This window comes from Anopheles merus, chromosome X (assembly GCF_017562075.2).
Source record: "Anopheles merus strain MAF chromosome X, AmerM5.1, whole genome shotgun sequence".
In the NCBI taxonomy this organism is placed as follows: domain Eukaryota; kingdom Metazoa; phylum Arthropoda; class Insecta; order Diptera; family Culicidae; genus Anopheles; species Anopheles merus.
The window spans coordinates 6,265,002-6,285,724 of NC_054081.1; the positions used below are offsets into that span (position 1 = coordinate 6,265,002).

Below are 20,723 nucleotides of genomic sequence, written 5' to 3' on the forward strand. Positions count from 1 at the left end.
TGAGGATTAACAAACATAGAATAAGATTCGAGCAGGATATACTATTCGAAGCCCATGTAACATTTAGCGGGATCGTTTAAAGTTTATTAAAAAATCTATTGTTTTTTTTTTTTAATTGTTTCTAGCAGTGCTGCAAAATGTCACTGTCAATGTCATGAAAAAATCTGACTGAAACAAAATCCATGTCAGCGTCACGTACTCACGTATAGTGATAATCATAAGTGATATATAGAGGTGTGACCAATGCATACCTTTGTGACATTTTTGTGACCAACGCTTGGTCAGTCACTGTGTCATGACTTTTTTTTTTACAATGATCAGTTTTGAAAAATGTCACTCACATAGTCATGACAAATTTCGACTGAAACAAAATCATGTCAGCGTCACGAGCTCTAGTGTGATGATCAGAGGTGAGACTCAAACTTGCTGGGACCATCACATGCTTGGTGACATTGTGTGCAAACAACTCTTGGTTAGTCATTTGGTCGTGACATTTTCTGTCGGTGCTCATCACGATAGTCATGGGAGATATGCGGTGCTTGGGAGTGGTTTCAAGAAACAAAATGAGCATTTTTTCTCGCTCTATTTGACCCAACAGACAATCAAGGCAGACAGAGCGAGAAAGCATGCTCATTTTGTTGCTTGGGAACACACGTCAAGTATATTCCAAGAAGATCGTGATTATCACGGACAGAAAATGTCGTGACCAGGTGAGTGACCAAGAGTTGGGTGCTAAACAAAATGTCACTAAGCGTGTGATTGGTCCACCAACTGTTTGAGTCTCACCTCTGATCATCTCAGCTGTTGGTGAATATATCGTGATGCTCATGCCATTTTGCAGCACTGGTTTCTAGTGATGCAATGCATACATTTAGCCGCTCTTCATTACTATTGGTGTAAGTCGACTAACATTTTCTAACGAAAATCGACTAGTATGTTGCATTGAATATTATGTTGTGTAAAACAGTTCAGCGTAAGAATGTATCAGCTCTATCACTCTGTTTTAATTCGCTTACAGAACGTGTTTCAACAAAAAAACAAAAAAATCTCACCTAATCAAACCACTACCCAAACACTATCAAATCCACCCAGTGCGACCGTCATCCTGTGGGTGGCAGCTTTCGGGCTTGTTTCCGTACTTGGTTGTTTGCATAATTACCGAAAGCTTACCCTTAATCTGCTCCTTTTTTTCTGTTCCGTCTTTTTCTTCTTTTGCAGCGACACTACTCGACACGCGTACGCGAGCAACAATCAAACCAAGTACGTAACAACAGGCACCGAACAGCGATCAAATTTCGTACTCCGGCCGGCTTCGCAGCGGCCGATTAAACGGAGCGGGGCGGAAAAAAGGGCTGCTTATCGGTGCGGAGTGAGTGGGCCGGGGGTGGACTGGGGGCACTAAAGCGCGCGTGAGTACTACCTTCATTGATCCGACTAAATCCAACGCTAATACGTGTGTGTGTGTGTGTGTGTGTGTGTGTGTGTGTGTGTGTGTGTGTGTGTGTGTGTGTGTGTGTGTGTTTGGGAGTGTGACGTTGTTTCATCTTCACCGTAACGCGGGACGTGCAAATTGCCAGCGCCAAGTTGGGTACGGCGGTACGGCAAAGGTGGATTAACCGGTCTTCAAAAAAAAAAAAAAAAAACTCAGGAATGATGGGGGGGAAAACAGAAGCGTAGGTAAATTAGGCGAGTGTTCGGGGAGGGAAGACAGGGCTGCAAATTCTGTCAAGCATTAAACAGCGAAGGTGCAGCATTACATATGGCGATGGCTCAACGAGCGACGGGAAAGAAGTTTGTTGGATTAAGCGGTTCAAGGCAGCGACTGCCGTTCCTGCCTCCTCACGAACCGCTACCCCTCTCTCTCTCTCTCTCTCTCCCTACCAACCCTTATGCTTTGCGTGTGCTCAGGGGCAGAGGCAGGATCAGCATTAAAGACCGTGCGCTTTGTTTCCAGCCCAGCTTTAAGAAAAACCCCCGGTCCCGGGGAGGTGTTAGTGCGCAATAAATGGATTTGCGGGTCGAAAAGCATCACCAACCATGTACCCAGGCACAAATGCACAACGCACCCTCACACACACACACACACACACACACACATACACCCTGTCACAGACAGCGGAACTGCGGCGCGCACTGTGCAGGGAAAGAAATTTCAAGACTAAACACTCACAGCACGGCCCCACAACGGTTTGGATGATTACGGTTCGGGTCGACAGGGGGGTAGGGGCAGGGCAGTTAGGCTGGCTGTACATGCGTCCCGTACGTTTCGTGTTCGTGGCAATTCGGTGGCAGTGTGGCAAAAAGTGGAAGGACTAACTTTCTTGATCCTGTTAGCAAGGATAAATACGATATATTTGTTTTCGAGCTTCAATTACGACAAACGAGCTGAGCGAAAGATGTTGTCACGTGCGTATGTGTGTGTGTGTGTGTGTGTGTGTGTGTGTTTGTGAGGGGTGCGGGAGGAGTGTCGGTGGATGTTGGTGGAGTGCTTAAGGGTGTCTGAGCTTTCCTATGCACAGTGGAGGAGCACACAAAGCGAGATGTAGAGCAGCGAGCTGCACGCGTTCGCTTCGCAAGGAGCTGGCACGGCTTTTACCACACCTTCTCCTTGCTGCACCCCCTCCCTCCCCTTTAGCACCCACTGTGCTCTGCCTGGCTTCGTTACAAGAGTTTTACGGCAAGCGACGTGTGCATTGGGCCAAACGCTTCAACACACACGAGGCCAACCTCGTTATATTGCTGGAAAGCTCCATCTAATCCTCTCCATGGTACACCCCCCCCCACGCCATTTCGGTTTTATGTGAGTCCGATAATCGACGATCTTTAGCTTGAGACTGACACACACACAAACACACACACAGTGGCTGACAACTTGGATGCACTTAAAGCGAGTAATCTGTAAACAAGATTGGTAACTGCTTACGAGCATTAGCATCCTGGAGTAGTTTCTCTGAAGATGATGAAGGGATGTGAAGGGGGGGGGGGGAGCAGGACGGCCAACTAACGCACGTTCCCGATCGGCATCGGTAAATGGTCCTGACGGCCGATGGCGCGGTGGTTTCGGCGAGGCGTCGCAAAGCGGGCGCCCGGTGATTTGTACGCAATTTTCACGTTCCACGAGGGCTGGCGCGAGAAGCGGTGTGTGTGTGTGTGTGCAGAAAAGCGGGAACAAAATTCTCTCCATCTTTCTCTATCTCTTTCTATCTCTTTTACAACCACCGAACGCGGGAGGGCCCAGATGTCAGACCGTATCGTGAGCATCATCTAATTTCATTACTTGAGATACAATTTTCACCCCCCCAACGGAGCAACGGAGGTGTGAAAGGAGGACGGGTGCCGGTTTTCGGTTGGGCATTTTTTGTTTGTGTGGAAGAGGGACGGAAAAGAGGAGGCTGGTTTTTAACGCGAGCGAAGGAAAAACGAGAAAGAAGGGAAAAAAAGAAGGGACGCCGCTGATGCGATTACACCCAATATTGAAGCAATTACTCCCGAAAATCGAAAAAATCTCCTCTCCCCAGTGGCACCACAGCCCCAGTTCCCTGCGCTCTCTGCTGTGGCTGTGTGTGTGTGTGTGTGTGTGTGTGTGTGTGTGTGGGGGTGAGAGGTTTTGCTGAAGCAGCAGCCCACACGCCGCTGCGGGCGAGGTGCGGGAAGGTTTGTTTGCCATTCTCGTCTTCGGCGTGCGGCGCAGGCCAATGCGGTGCATGTTTGATGTTGCTGTTGGGTCGTGATTTTCCTCCCACCTTCAGATGAAGTGAATTAGGTTTCGAGCGGGGTGGCCGACGGTACGAGTCGGTGGGCGAGGAGGGGCACCAGATTTGATTTATCGCGAAATCGAAAACCACTTAAATTCCTCAACCGAATCGATTTTATTTATCTACCCTAAAGAGAGACGGAGAGAGAGAGAAAGAGAAAGAGAGAGAGAGATGACAGAAAGGGAAAGAAAAATAAAACCCTCGACAGTGTCACGTGCCTGTCCCACAGCCACAGCCTGATCCTGCAACCCAGGCACGCAACGGCACGGCAGAAATTACCTGTGCGTCTTTCGCTCCTTCTTTCGACACCGGTTTGACGACACTGGTTTTGTGGGCAGGGTGACCGTGGGTGTGTTTGTCCCAGAGCAATCGAACCGTCAAACTGCACGTGATCGCATCCCCAGTGCGTGGGGGGACGGAGGGGTGACATGGGGAGGTGCAAATTCATTGATCGGTTCCAACTGATCGGCGCGCGTGCTTGGGGTACCGGGAAAGGAATTGCTGACCGCCCAGGACTAGTGGTGTGCTTTCTGGAGCGCACCCACGACTCTGATTCGACTCCGGCTATTGTTAGTTTGATTTCGACTCTGGCAAAATCGGAATTACTGGTTTCGCCCGGAGTCATCCGAGGCCGTCCAGAGTTGTCCAGAGTCATACGGGTTTGGCTGGAGTTAGAGATATCAGACGTCTCCAGACTACTCCGACTCCGAATGACTCTGGATAAATATGGATGGCTCCGGATGACTCTGGATAATTCTACATGACTTTGGACGACTATCGAAAAATCGAACTCCGGATGACTCTGGAGAGCTCTGGATGACTCGGGAAGACTTCGGAAGACTCCGGATTATTTTGGAAGACTCTGGATGACTGTAGACAACTCCGGAAGACTTCGGAAGACTACGGATGACTCCAACTCTGGATGAATGTGGATAACTTCGCATGACTCAAGAAGACTCTGGATGACTTTGGAAGACTTTGGAAGACTCTGGATGACTTTTGAAGACTTCCGGATAACTTTGGGGAATTTGGGATGACTCTAGAAGACTTCGGAAGACTCTGGATTACTTTGAAAGAATCTGGATGACTGTAGACGACTTCGGATGACTTCGGAAGACTACGGATGACTACAACTCCGGACGACTCTGAATTACTCCGGAGGACTCTGCAAGACATCGGATGACATCAGATGACTTCGCATAACTCCGGATGACTCTGGAAGACTTAGGAAGACTCCGGATTACTTCGGAAGACTCTGGATGACACTAGAGGACTATGAATGACTTCGAAAAACTACGGATGACTCCAACTTCAGACGACTCTGGATGACTCTGGAGGACTCTGTAAGACTTAGGATGACTCTGGATGACTCCGGATGACTTCGACTCCGGACGACTATGGAGAACTTTGCATGACTTAGGAAGACTCTGGGTGACTTTGGAATACTTCGGAAGACTCCAGATGGCTTTTGAAGACATCCGGATAACTCTGGGGAACTTCGGATGACTCTGGAAGATTTCAGAAGGCTCCGGATTACTTTGGAAAACTCTGAATGACTGTAGATGACTCCGGAAGACTTCGAAAGACTACGGATGACTCCAACTCCAGACGACTGTGGATAACTCCGGATGTATCTGGGATACTTCGGAAGACTCTGGATTACTTTGGAAGACTCTGGATGACACTAGATGACTCCGGATGACTTCGGAAGACTACGGATGACTCCAACTCTGAATTCTGGATAGCTCCAGAGGACTCTGGAAGACTGTGGATGACTCCGGATGACTCCGACTCCGGACGACTACGGAGAACTCCGCATGACTCAGGATGACTCCACATGACTCCGGATGTCTTCGGGCGATTCTGGATGACTTTGACTCCGGACGACTCCGGAGGACTCCAGATGAATCTGGAGGACTCTGGATGACTCAGGTCGACTGCGACTCCGGATGTCTTCAAATGACTCCGGATGACTCCGTAAGACTTCTGATGACTTCGACTCCGAACTAATCCGGACGATTCCAAACGACTCCAGATGATTCTAAACGGTTCCGAAAAATGCTAGGCGAACCTTCCTTCCGGAGTTGGCTGCGAAATTTTCGGACTCGGATCGGAGTCGATGCCAGATGTTTGCCGAACCTTACCCATCACTATCCGGGACGCAGCGCGGGGTAGGATGAGGGGGATGAAGAACGCAAAGGTCCATTATAAATTCTATCATTTATCACCAATCCACCCTGGACCTCCTGGAGCAGTTATTGTGTGGCCCGGGATGTGGAAAAGGGTAGGAATCCTAGGCCGCAGCCAGGCAAAAGATGCTTGTCAGGAGTCGTGGGACGTCTCGGAAGGGGGGCGGTGGTGGGGGAGTGGAGAGTGTGGAAGATTGTTAGGAATTTGATTTCATGCTTCATGGTGTACGGACTGTCAAGAGCGTCCTTTGTGTGTGTGTGTGTGTGTGTGTGTGTGTGTGTGTGTGTGTGTGTGTGTGTGTGTGTGTGTGTGTGTGGTGTGTGTGTGTGTGTGTGTGTGTGTGTGTGTGTGAGTGTGTGTGTGTGTGTGTGTGTGTGTGTGTGTGTGTGTGGTGTGTGTGTGTGTGTGTGTGTGTGTGTGTGTGTGTGTGTGTGTGTGTGTGTGTGTGTGTGTGTGTATGTGTGTTTGTCCCACCGGAGGGACGTCACCGGTCACGTCAGCAGTTCATAAATCAAACATCCATTTTTTTGCCTACTTGCTGCTTCTTCTAGATGGACCAGACATGGACAAGACATCTTGTCCCAAACCCAACAGACACACACACACAGACACACGCCCGGGATAATTGTGAGAAAGATGCACCTCGGCCATCAATACCGTTGGATAGGTTGGTGACTTTTTGGTCCCGGGGGGTGGCCCCCTCTCGGCAGCATTAACACTAAACACTTCAACTACACACAGACCGAGGAGCAACCGGGCAAAGCACAGCAAAAAGATCGGGGCCTCTCGTTGACGACTTTGGCATGTGTCGTCCGTTGGCTTTTGTGCGTGTGTGTGTGTGTGTCTCTTAAGGACAACAAGGAGGCAAAAGCAGGGCCGTGCCGGAGGCTTCCGTACGTACCAGTCGCAATCAATTGTGGTATGCAAATTTGCTTGCTGTGGACGCTTTTGGGACGGGCACGGATTTTCAAACGGATGGAGAGGGGGGGAACTGGAGGCCAAAAGAGAGAGAGAGAGAGAGAGAGAGAGAGAGAGAGAGAGAGAGAGAGAAAGGGAGAGAGCGATCCGAGCTGGAGACTAATCTGATTGCCTCTCAAGCTGCGAGGAAGCGTCTGTGTCTGCAGCGTTCGGGGCCTGCCATCTTCGCCGAATCGATGGGTTCAGGGGAGGGGGGGTGGGGGGTGGGAAACGCATCTCCACAACGAGATCGGGAGCAGGTGGAGCGATGCATACAGAATACATGAGCATTCCTGCGCTGCTGGGGGCGAGATTTGCAGGGTGGAGAAAAACAATAACACCAGCATGTGACGGACTGCCTCCGTTGTCTGTGTCCCTGGCGGCAGTAGCAGCAGTAGCAGCAGCAGCAGCATCGACCGGGGAAGGATCTTCGGACTTTTGATTCTGCTGCAGGGGGTGCCAGCCTGAGAAGCGGGGGATGAAAAACTTCTCCGTCACACGATGCACACGCCACGCGTGGTCAAAGTCCTTTGTCGGGCTGTCCCTGTGTGCATGTGCATGTGACTGATTTATCCAATTTCTCGAGCGCGCGAGCCCCGCAAGACGGCGAAGTTTTTGGCCCCGCTCGGGAGGGGACGGATGAAACCCACTGGATGTGTGTCGGTGTGTGTGTTGGTCCTCGTGACCCGGGAAAGATTGAGAGACGTCACTGGAGCGTGGTGCTAGTTTTAATATATTTGTTTATGTTTATTGCGCCAAATCTGGAAGATTGGGAGGCAAACCGTGCCCTCCGTGCTGGCCCCCTCCCCCCCCCCCGTCGGGAGGGATCGGATGGCTTCGCCCGTTAACTCCACCGCGTGTTTTGAAGCTTTCTCGATAGGTTTTGCTTGCTCGACAACGCTGTGGAGCGCGCTTTTGCTGTGCCAGTAACGGACCGAAAGCAGCACGGTGCATAGCGGGCGCGGGTGTTGCATACTCCTCGAGCCCGAACCGAACCGAATGCAAATGGATTGCATACTTGGCAGGCGAAACATTGCGACCCGCCTTCGCATCGTCCCACCCCGAGTCGCTTTAAATTGTCGCCGGGGCACACAATAACTTGTGCTCCTTTTGCCCGCCGTCCTGCGCGTTTTCCCCGGTCTCGTGTTTTGTCTGCCCGACGACACCAAAAAAAGAAAAAAAGGAGCCAAACGTGTGTCTGCTGTCGTCCGTATTCTGTTCGTTAACTCAATTGCAGGAGTGTGTGTGTGTGTGTGGTGTGTTAAGGAACAATAGAGCAGGGCAGGGTGTGTCGCAAGGATGAAGTTTTGGGCAACTTTTGCACTTTATTATTATGCCTTGCTTTCTTTTACCCTACTGTCGTCCAAACCCCCTTCCTTTCTTTTTTTGGTATTCTCTACTGGCACTGCCACTTGCAATTGTCAATTTGGAACATGTGTGTGTGTGTGTGTGCCATGGAGCTCAAGAAAAACAAGCTGAGCGTGGACAGTGTGAGGTCGGCAGCCAGAAAACAACACGTACCAGCAAATGTTCTAAACGAAGTGGTGAACTCTCCCTGTTCGGCCACTCTCGGGCGGGAGGAGGACGGGGGTTTGGTGGGGGTGGGGTGGGGTGGGAAAAACAATCTAAAGATCTTGTTAGACGACACCGTGGCACACCGTGTTTCGGCAACCGGTCCGAGTGGAACATTTCGTCCACTTAAGCAAAGCGTTTGTGACGAGTGTGAGGTTTGCAGCATCTTCTAAAACAAGAAAAAGAGAGAGAAAAACACACACACACACACACACACATATGGGTTGTTCAGGGCTGCTCAACCGTCCCTGTGTGTTCGTTGCAGTTTTGCCGCTGTGTCGAAATCAGCTTAGTCAGCTTTTTAGTGTCTTTTCTTTTTCAGCTTCGCAGGCAGCGCTAGTTTTGGGAGGTTCGGGACGCAAACACCTTCAAGTCTGCTCTGGCTTTTCAGGCTGCTGCACTTCTGTGGAGTGCTGGAGTGCACTGAAGCCCGACTGGGGTGATTCGGGGCAATGAAAAGGGGGTTTTTTAAATGGCTTAACTGGTTGAACAACGTTAAAAGAGCTACTGTATGCGTCGCAAAAATCGCTTCGCAATTTTTCGAGTACGTTTCGAGCACAATCTGCTCGAAACAAGCTTAATGTCCACTAAGCACTAAGATAATCTGCAAACTAATTACAAATAATCGCAAAAATCTGCAAAAAAGGTGCCAAACCAAACAAATGAAAATTAAAAAAAAAAAGATTGAAAAGGATTTGGAACATTTTCAGCACTTTTAAATGCAAGCAATTTTTCTTAGCAAAAAAAAAGATTGATCATGTTTGCAGTTTCTTATCTTAATGTTTAATTTTCTTTTTTTAATTGTCAAGTTTTATCTGGAAATCAGGGTAAAAATATCTCAAATAATCTCTTCCAACGTCCAGTTTGTTCCGGAATTTATTTTTTTCCCCTACACTTGGTAGGTTTGTTATGTTTAAACCAGATTTTCCCTACCAAACGGCGGAAAACATAGTTTTCGTTGGCACTCCAAACCCTGCCGAAGCAGGTCATTTTGACTGTTTTATTCGCTGCAATTGACCGTTGTGGTCTGGCTGGCTGGGGTTTATCGGGGCTCGGGGGGCAATTTTATGCTTTCATATCTTGCGTTTTCACACTTTCCATTCCATGCTGCTGCACTGCCCCGACCCGGGGTCGTTCCCAATTTGTTGATTTGCAAGATGCCGCCTTCCCCTATCCTGCCACAAGTCATCCGGTGGACCGCTCCGAGGTCCGAGAAGTTTATGTTGCTTCCAGTCCCTCCGGCCATGTTGCACTCATAATTCACCCCTCCCCCTATCTCTTTTCCTCGCTCTCACACAGACATACAGAAACATTGAACATTTTCATGATGAAAAGCACGATGCACGGCACAGTGGACGGTTGGCTAAAACTGTCAATAAATGTGATGAAAGATTGTGCCCGGTGCACACTCAACCTCCTTTTTTTTGTATTCTTCTCATTTCTCTTCCCTTTTCAGACACACACACACACATACACAGAGGGCAGAATGATTCGATTTAACGCTCAACTCGTGTGACGTGTCTGCACTTTTCCAGCTGGCCTTCCCCATATGGCCTTCCCGAAAATTGCTCCCAGCCAAAGAAACCGCAGGTCTGTTGTGTGCGTTTGGATGCTTGCTGCAGTCTGCAGATGCGTGTTTTTTTCTCTTTTTCTCCCCCCGCCCCCTCATTCAGTGTTAAAAAAGTTTGGTTAAACCTTTTCAAAATTGTGTGTGGTGTAGGGGGGGGGGGGGAGTTGCAAAAGGTCGGGAGAGCAATTTCCTTCATTGGTGAAACGATTCGGCCCTTTTGCTCGTCCCTGTGACGGAGGTGCGGAGGAAGAGTTGTGTGTGTGTGATTGTGTGTGTGTGTGTGTGTGGAACGTGTTCACATTCCTGCCGCACGTTATGACAGCTTCAGCACCACCAATCACACACACACACACGCACACGGACACATACATATAGGACGGTGGGGTTTGAAATATGACAGCTTTTTGACAGATGTACCCGCGTTGGGACGGTTGTGGCGCGGCCTGCAACCGGCGTCATCCGACTAGACGGGATATTGTCGACGGGGGGGAAAAAACAAACAAAGCAAACAAAAAAAAAAAGGCAAGAAAAGGTACTTTGTGGGGTTGGTTTGAGGTTTGAGCCAGCCGCTTTGGCAGTTTGAGTTGCCAGGCGTTTCACTTTCGGGCTGACGACAGCTTCGGGTCAACGCAATTCAGGGCACCGGCCGGGGAAGGGCTGCTGTGCCAGTGTTTCCAAACCTGCGACTCTAACACACACACACACACACACACACACACACAGACATGTAAACACAAAAACATAAACACATTGAGTGATTGAGTTTACGACCCAGCAGTGGCAGGAAGTTAACCGTGCGAAGGACGAAAAGTCTTTTTCCGGTGAAGCCGGAGTTGGGAAAAACATGGGAAAATAAATATTCAAACACATGCACACACACACACACACACACACACACACACACACACACACACACACACTCTCTCTTTTCAATTGCGGTGAGCTTGTGGAAAACAAGCTGAAGGAAATTGGAATTTCTAAAGTTTTAAAATGAGTTTTCATGTTTCGACCAACTGCTCGAAAACTGCTCGAATAACTGATTGAATAGTTTTGGACACATTAAACGGGCTAAAAAACACTTTAAACACGTTTTGTAATGATTTCAGTATTTTTGAAACTGCTCGAAAACTGCTCGAATACTTATTAATTGAAAATAAATGCTGAAAAAGCTCCAATACTTTATATAAAGTGTAGTAAATAGCTGTGCTTTTAATCTACTATTAAGTGCTCGATTACTTCAGTGCACAGTTTGGCACACACATTTCTAAAGAATATTCTCAATGCATTGTTACCTCTTCCTACTACTTTCCAACTTCACATTCACGGCACAACCTGTCGGATTCGTCATCACGCCCGGTCCCCCAGTGCATGTCACGTCCGGGTGCGACTCCGGCGGGAAATGATGTGTTAGGATTGCATTAGCAGACTTTTTTGGGGGGGGGGGGAAATGTGTGCGCAGCGCTAAAGTTCGAGCTTCCGCTCAATTTCCCGTCCCGGGCTGGTGTAAACTGTGAAGAGCAAGGGGGGGGGGGGGGAGAGGTCCTGCTGTACGGCACGTGAAGGCGATAATTAATTGAAATATGTGCGGTCCTTCCCGCACCATCCAGGTGAGCACTTTTTGGGCAGTGCGGGCAGGCGGCTGGGGGAGCAATTAAAAGAGCGAGGTGTCAAAAAGGGTCGAAGTCACGTCCACTGAGCACCACGACGGATACGTGACGGGTTCGTGAGGTGAAGCGATTTAAGAGGACGCAGAGAGAGAGAGAGAGAGAGATAAAAGAGAGAGAGAGAGAGATAGAGAGAGAGAGAGAGAGCGAAAAAAAGCAAAACGATATGCAATTTTTTTTTATTACGAACACACTGGATGCCCAGCCACACCACAACACCACTCAGCTCATCCGTCCGCCGAGCGAAACCGAACCGGAATACTGATTTATCTTGTCACTTTCTCATCATTTCCATCCTTCCAGTTTGCTCACAGCACAGCAGCACAGCCGGTTGTGGACGGTGCGGGCAAAGTGAAAACCGCTCGAGTGCAGGGATTAAAGCTAACGAGGATAAATTTAATGTTTCGCCATCGGGACAAGCCTTTCTGGCAGGGGTTTTGGTGTGCAAATTCCTGTTTTTTTTTTGCTCAATAGCAGTGCCTACCCTCTGACTGATTCGTTTAGGGCGCCCGTGCAGTGGACAGACAGGCAGCGACACCGGTTCGAAAGGAGATGAGACTTATTTAAATGACACTTTCGGTGCCCTGCTTATGTTGCCGTCAATATGGTGTACTGTTTCGTGTCTTTTCTTGTTTTTGTGTGTGTGTGTGTGTTGCTTTCTGTCGTGTGTTTTGTTTTGCCAGCCAACCACGCTCTTTAACGCAGTTTGTTTGGTTGGTTTCCTCAATTAAGCGCGGTGCGGCCCGTTTCGTTTGACAAAAAGGGAAGCAAATGTTGCAATGACTATTGCGCTCTTGAGTTTGCTCTTTTGGTTTGCTTTATGTATCACTGTTTACAGCACAAGTATCACTGTTTACAGCAGTTCGAGCAGTAGCCCAACATTGTTCGAGCAATTTTTGAGTACGTTTCGAGCACAATCTGCTCGAAACAAGCTTAATATCCACTAAGCACTAAGATTAAAGTGATTTACGGTGGTTTAACTGGCTGCTGAACTCAGTGGCGAAATTAAATCTTAAAATTTCACGGCAACCACCGGCTCAACCGGCCATACCGGGATGTGGTAATTGATTGCGAGGGGGTGCAGAAATTAAACAGTGGATTACGTTACATCACGAACGCTGATTATTCGTAATCTGATTCTTAGCAGTGTCTGAGCCACTGCGTCGTCGTCGGCGGCGGCAGTCGGTGAATTAAAAGCCCCCCCCCCCTGCCCCGTGTCGGCGTTTGCCATTAACCTTGACTTATCGGCTGTCAGAAACAGTGGTCCCGAGGTCCCGAAGCGAAAAACGTTGCTAGAATACCAACGCCAGCTGCAATGGGGCGGAAGGACGGGGACAGGTTTTGTTGCCGGTGGCGGCGAACCTCCCCTCTCCCAGGCCACACTGAAAGCGCACGCGGCAAGCGAGGGCATGGGAAAGACGGGGGTTGGCACGATAGAGGCAAGCAAAGGGTGATTCCGCACGAGCAGCACCGTCCTTGGCAGCGAGGCGCTTCGAGCGAATTGAACTTGATGAATATTCAAAAGCCTCAAAGCCCCTTCGGTATAATTTAAGCTAAAGTGTGTGTTGTTTTTTTTTTCGCTCACTTGCTCTCTCTCTCTCTCTCTCTCTCTCTCTCTCTCTCTATCTTTCTTTCTACCCATCCCCTTCGTCTTGTCCGCTGTTGTGTACACTTAGCTCGGAAGAAACCCATCGAAACGGTACGGCGCGTTTTTTTTTTCGGGGGACAGATAAGGGGTTGGATGATGAACAGCGGCAGCAAAACCCCCGGCCGAAAGAAGCAAAACAAAAGAAATCCATCTATTGGCACGAGCGGACCTAGAAAAGCACTCACTGGAAAGGGGGTTTGCGGGTGGTGGTGGGGGAGTGAGCTTTTCGTGAGCTGCTCCACTTATAAACAGACACCAACAAACGGAGAACCAGCAATACAGTATCGAAATAAAATATAAAAAACACACACACACACACACACACACAAAACTGAAAGATAAGCAAAAGGGTAACCGGCCCCTGCACTCCTTCCCCTACTTCGATCCCACCATCAAAACCGTGACGCGGGCATTTGGAAGGATTCAGGGGCACCACGGCTCCTCGGTGCTGTGCGCTAGAAGTTGACAGAAAATGACATTCATTTTAGGTGTGTGTGTGTGTGTGTATCTGTGTGATGCACGCGAACCGTGGGAGGGTTGACATTTATTTTCCCCGTTTTCCATTTTCGGGGTGGTGAGAAAAGCAAGCAACAAAAAAAAAAACAAAACAAAACAAAAAACGACAGAGGGTTCGATGGAATTCGGATCGAGCAATCGAACCGAATAATAAGATAGAAATTCAATCAATGATGTTTTATTGTTTATACGCTTTGCTATCGTAATCTTTTTTTGCTGTCATTCTCTTTCCCCTTTCTTTCTCTCTCTTTCTCTATTTTTTTCCGCGTGTTTTACTGTTGTTGTGCAGGCGATATCTTCTTCATCTTAAGTGTCGTCTTTTCTAGTGTTGTTGTTTTTTTTATCCCCCTCACTTTATTATTTTCTTGTGCGCTTAACCTTTTTCCGTTTTCATGATGTAAATTTTTTGCTTTGTATCTCTGTTCTGTTCTGCCGTTATTGCTGTGTTCGTGATAAATTAACGTTTTTTTTTCGGGGTTGCTTCGGTGCGTTTTTTTCCCCTTTCTTGATCAACTTTTTCCACCACTTTTAGCGAGAATTGTTTTCGATTTTTGCATCTATATTCCACGGTAGCTTTTATTTTTACGTTGCACGCTGCCCACCCTGCCGGCTGATTGGTGTTTTTATTTGCTTGATGGTAACGTTTTCTGTGCATCGAAAAATTGATCCGCTTCACGGAATCCTCCGGCCCTTGCTTGTGCGCCAAAACGCGGTTGCCAAGACAGGTTTCGTGAGATGCCCGGTGATGGTGATGGAATTGTTTCGGCTTCGGAGTCGTCCATGGCCACCGATTTCCTGGGTGCCGGGGGAAAAAAAAGAAACAGCAGGCTGGGAGTGAGACAGGCATAACGAAGCGCCGGGGGTCATCTGACCTTCCTTTTTCCTAGTTTCGCACTAGTTCGATCCGGGCTCCGTTTGACGAGATTCGATTGTCAGTACGCTACATAATTCATTTTTTTTTATGTATCCCCATCCCTTTTTGCGCCATTTGCGTTTGGTCGGGGAAAACTGCTCGTTTTTTTCTCTCTTCTTGCCAGCCCGTTCCCGTCCATCAGTTGCAATGCTGCGATGGTGAGGACAGTTGCTTTTTGTTGTTTTTTGTTTTTTCTTTTCGGTCACCAGTTTCCAACTTTCTGCTGGTTGTTCCCTTTTTTATTGCTTCATTACATGTTTCCTGTTGGCCACTTTCTTGTTGGGGCGGACATGGTTGAGAGAGATATTTTCATGGCGCGCACTATTATTACCGTCCACTATTTCCACTGTGTTTCAGATTTCAGAAGGAGAAAATAAGAAAAGAAACCCAAATGATTCAGTGCCTGGGAAAAGCATTCATTTGAGTTTTATGATTTGTTTTGTTTGCGTTTTTTTTTGCATGCTAAGAGTGAGGTATTAAATAAGTAATGTTTGCTAAGCTTCATTAAAAGCACTTCTTGGGAAATCGCTTTTGCATCGTTCACTCCGCTATGCATAACAGACAAATTTAGCTTTTTATGCCAAATATAAGGACCTACAAACGATTGTTGCCTACTTTTAGGCGTTTTTATCCCATAAAATTGACACAATTCGAGCAGTTGCCTTGCCGGCAGTTGTAGCGTTCCGTAAAGCATATGCAAATCTTTTAAAATGAAATTTGGCATCAATAAAGGTAATCTCGTGATTGTTTTTTGGTGTACCTGTATGCACGCAATGTTTAAGTATCACTAGTTTTTATTTAAAAAAAAGGCTAAAATAGCAAAAATAATTTAAAACCCATCGGCATCCATTGCATACTTTTAGGCGCGATCTTAAGCAGGCAATTGTTCCATATTTTTGTTCCACTAAACAATTTGCAGGCCATTTCTTTGGGTTGATTTTCTGGCTGTCCCACTTCTTAGCAATCCCTCTTACTTTATTTTTGCTTTAAATATGTAGTTTTTGTTTTGTTTTTCGCTGACTGCGGAAGCTTTTTTTTTTCTACCGATCCGCTTCGATCGCAGACAGAATGCGTTCGGAATAGATAATTTGGCAGCCGGACTTCCGCCGCCCGTTCGCAGCCGTCACCCTGCCACATTTGTCACGTTTCGGACGGTGCAAATTATGTGGTCGAGCACCAGCTAGGTCGAGCAGTTTTCGGAAGCGAAAGAAAGCCACAGAAAGAAAGAAAGAAAAAAACCTCTCCAAGGAGACAGTTAGTGTTTGATGACGTGAAAGGGCCATAAAAACTGAACCTGCTACACACACACACATACACACTCACACACAAGGACGCTGTCTGTCTTGTTACGGTTTCAGCCTCCGGTTCGGCAAAACGTTGTTTTGTGTTGCCGCGTCCGGTGCGTTCTGTGCGGTGTTGTTGTGCATTTCGCGTTCCCGGATGGCTTTGGGTTGGTTTTCTTTTTTGCCTCTCCTTCTCAGCCGCTCTTTCAGACGATTGGGCTGTGCGCGCGGCGTGTGTGTGTGTGTGTGTGTGTTGATTTTTTTTCCGGACGATGAATTTATTTTGCCATTGCGACGCGGACAGCAAGCCACCGGGCCGCCGCAAACGATGTTATACATCAGCCGTAATGGCCGTTTAATGCGCTGCCCCTTTCTTCGGGTTCAGCGATGATGGATATTTGGCAGGCGGCCGGAAAAAGAAGTTCCCGATTTCTGTGTGTGTGTTTTCGTGTGAAACTGGTTGTTTGCTTTCTTCCTGCTTTGGTGCAGGATTTATGCCTGCGCACAAGGAATGGTTGTTTGCGCTGGGAAGGATGTCTTGCACACCTTCTATAGCTTTTTTAATTTTTTTTTTTATTTGCTGCCGTTGGTCATTTCTTGCTCGGGCAGGTTTCGTTCGATCCACGGAACGGTCGCCGTAGTCACACAGTTTAATGTCATATTTTGAGTTATTAGTGGTGTAGCACACACACACACACAAACAGAGAAGGACCACAAATCTTGAGTTTTATCTTTACTTTGTTTCCTGAAATGTTACATTTATGATTACGACACGACTGTACGGCGTTGGCTTTCATCGAATAACAAAATGGATGATCACACGGTGAAATATTGCAATCGTACATGGGAAATGAGGTATGAAAATAGCAAAGCATTAACCTGTAAACATGGATGAATTTTAGAGCGCCTAAAGGTATGCAATCTAATAATGCAGCGGGGTTTTGCTTTTAAATCACGAATCTTTCGAATGCGGTGATTTATTGTTCATTTCTATTGTAAAATCATCCTTGCTAATATAATAAGTTGCTCTCTGCTGCTCTAACCAAAGTGGTGTGACATTGCATACCTTTAGGCGCGGCGAACAGAAAAGTCAATTGAACCTAGCGCTCTAGGTCACCGTAAGAGAAAAGGAATTTTAAAACGATGTCAATCGATTTACCAACATCGACAAAGCGTCAAAAGGACGGAAAGAATGGGAGAAAAAAAACACTCCACCCTTACTCGAGTTCACAATTGACGTACAAAAAAAAAAAAAAAAAAAAAAAAAACAAACAAACGGAAGAATGAAAAGGTACAAGCGATAATCGGGTATGAACGCGAGCTTTTCTGCTTCCTGTGTCGGCCGGCCCGTGCCAAACCTGCCGCCACACGCGCGGTGCGCTCTTGTACTTTGCCCGCGAGCGAGGCAAAAGCTTCGGCAAACGGCACAAAGGGAGCGGGAAATAAATACGCCCCAGCGAGAACCGGGACTAGCGGGTGTATCGGGGTGAATGGGTGGGTGCTGGCAGGGGAAGTTGGTGGCAGGAAAAGCGGATCGCTAAAGTTCACGGCATCGAGCGACTCAATTTTCAGCTGCTACTGTTTATTTACTCAAGCCGGGGCTTGTAAGCGGAGGGGTTTTTGGAAACTGTTTTTCGATTACGTGTCGATTTGTAACGTATTGTGTGTTACGAAACTGTTCCGTTTTGTTGGTGGGCGGTTACGAAACTGGAACACGCCGATGTCGTGCTGCTGGTGGATGGTGCGGGTGGGTGGGTGGGAAAAACATGGGCAAAATAGCTCGGGCTCGGGACTGCGCAAACACGGACTGGGGTAAGAAACGGTCGCTTCTGCCGCTTTCTTGATTACGGTTTGTGCTAAGCAGTTTGATATTAACGCTTTTGTTTGGTTTGAGGCGCGACAGCCCTAAATGTTGTGGAATAATTAGAGATGTTGGGTGTAGTTTGGGGCTGTGTAGCTGCTGATTTCAAGTCGCTGGCGGTGTAATTTATACAGCACAAACCGATTAAGTAGTGCGTATTGCATACACACAGGCGGTTGATTGGAAGCGAGACTCAAGTGACATTTGCTCGAAATTGTTTTTCCATATCTACTCGATTAGTACTCGATACACCTGAAATTATTGATTTGTGTGTGATCAAGTGTGTTGAAAGCGCCAAGATTTTAGGTGTGTTCGTAATTAAATCTTTCTTCTATCGATGGACTCTAAGAGCTTTTTCATAGCTTTGATATTTGATAAAAAAACAAAAATCAAATTTTGTGTGACATTATTTTATAAAAAATCGATATTAAAATTATATAAAATGGCTTCATGATCAGCTATAACGATAGGAAACATCATTTACGATCGAATTTAGAAGAAAATAAGGAAAAAGCCGCATAACAGTTGATTTTAAAAGACTTTTTCTAAATTCCCTTAAACTGCTGCAGTTTAAGGGAAGTTTACCCAAGTGCCATTTGCTCGAAATGGTTTTCCCATATCTGCTCGATTAGTACTCGATACGCTAGAAATTGTGAATTTGTGTGTGATCAAGTGTGTTGAAAGCGCCAAGATTTGGTGTGATCGTAAATTAGACGTTGCTCTATCGATGGACGACGCCGTCGAGCTCAGTTTTCATTCATAGCTATGGTTTTTTGATGAAAAACAAAAACTAATTTTTTGTGACGTTATTCTATAAAAATGGGTATTATTTAAGTATAAAATGGGTACATGGCCAACTATAACGATAGGAAACATCATTTTCGAGCGAATCTAGAAGAAAGTAACGAAAAAGCCGCCTCACATTTGAATTTAAAGGACTTTTTCTAAATTCCCTTAAACTGGTGCAGTTTAAGGGAAGTTTAAGGCTCCAGTTTAAGGGAATTTGCTCGAATTCCCGATTATTCGTGCTATAAAATGTCAGTTGGGTTGGGTCCAGTTTAAGGAAATTTACTCGAATTCCCGATTATTCGTGCTCGAAAATGTCAATTGGGGACTGATCACAATCGCGAGAAGAAGCGCCTACATGTAGGCAATTGTAACATTTTAAGCATTTATAGCCTCACATTTTGTGAAATCTTTCTCTCAGTAAATGAATTTCGAAAACACAAAAAAAAAACAAGCAATCATTTATTTATGAAACTAAATATATCGAATGTTTCGCACACAAAGCGCCGCTCGCGAGATCCAGGAAATCCAGTTTCAACAGTTGCAAGCGCACATGTGGTGCCGCCTTGTATGTGTGTCCGTCTGGGGCTAAACGGGCGAGTGCAAGATGTCGTTCTTCCGGTCGTGCAGGAAAACGGTGGCCTACCTTCGAAAAGAAAAAAATAAGCCCTTCCCGCTGTTGGCATACATCCAGGCGCGTTAACGCGGCCTTGCCCGCTCGGAGGATGAGCCTTAGCCGGTAGGTTTAGCCGGCAGTGGAAGCAACCACACACACACACACACACATATAAACGTGACCCGTAACCTGTCCCTTTCCGAATGGGCAAGCGGCCAGCTTTTTGCAGCGGTATTTCTGTTCCGATGGAAGCGATAGAACCAATGCCAAAAAAGGGGCTAAATGGCTCCCGCTGCGGGACACCGAGGTCAAACCGGCGCGACCGGCGGTGTCGTTCGGTGTTTCAGGGTTGGTCCCTGTGTTTTTCTTTTTCTACCTCTTTCTGTTGTGTTGCTGGGCAGGCCTAGGCTTTGCTGCTTGCACAGCGCTGGGTGCGATTTACTGCGGCAGTACGTTTGGATTTTCCTGCGACGAGCGGCCTACCTACCAGGGTTTTAATTTGGATACGGAGACATTATCACCGGCTGGCATCATTGGTGCGGCTTTCTCGCGTCGATTGGCCCCACTTTTTAAGTGGCCAGCGAGCTAATTGCCAACCAATTGGCGGGCAGCAGAGCAGCTTTCCAGGGCAGCACTTTTACATTCCGGTTTGTTGCTTGGTGTCCCAGCCGGAAAGCTAAGACGAAGTCGGGTGCTTTAATCCCGTGTTGCATTGGTGGCCCGAAGTAGGTACAAACAGCGCCCAATCCTTCAAAAAGGTCGAGCCCGAGTGGCTGAGGGATCGTTAGGCAACGGTCACGTGCCGGAGCATCCGCTTCCGTTTTATTAGGTCCCGGCTTGCCCCCCCCCCCCCCGCTCCCCATTGCTGTGCCTATTCTTCCCTGGAGAGATACGCCCCGGCAGGCGAAACAACGTGCCCGGTGGTTCGTGTCCAATTATACTGCCCAAAAGGAGCGAGCGCCGGGCCGGGGGCGGCCAAAGCCAAAGTTGCTCGGAAAGGATTTCTCACGAAACCGACCATTACAGACGCAAACGAGTGTTGTGTAGCATTATGTGTGTTTGGTTATAGTTTCTGCTCGCTAGAAAGTGCCTTAAAAAAAACAAAACCATAGCCCAACGCTAGCAAACATGCGCCATGTTTAACAACCTTTCCGTCGTGTATCCTGGTCACGGCACCGGGGGATTGAAAATTTCCCTTCGATAATTAAAAAATCCCCTGCGTAAGCGCAATCCCGCCAGCCATCCCTAATCGACGTAATAAATCTATAATAATGAAAAAGATGTTGACAGTTTGACCATAAAGCGTCATCGTTCGGCCCCACCGTTGACAAACGGTCCGTGGCCCCATCCGTTCCCCCTCGGCACCGACGAACGGCTGCCAAAAATGTGTCG

General features: G+C 47.5%; 1 protein-coding gene across 12 annotated transcripts in view; it reads left to right on the forward strand.

Moving 5' to 3' along the window:
• Nucleotides 1-20,723, forward strand: part of LOC121592112 (chaoptin) — a 99,654-nt gene that overhangs the window by 43,955 nt on the left and 34,976 nt on the right. For 10 of the 12 annotated variants that reach the window (XM_041913409.1, XM_041913419.1, XM_041913429.1 and 7 more), the window contains one exon: nucleotides 1,219-1,409. The gene's annotated coding sequence lies outside the window, so the exon portion shown is untranslated. Of the gene's footprint in view, nucleotides 1-1,218; nucleotides 1,410-6,502; nucleotides 6,613-20,723 lie in introns of those variants that run through there. The other 2 variants (XM_041913500.1, XM_041913510.1) reach the window with 2 other exon arrangements.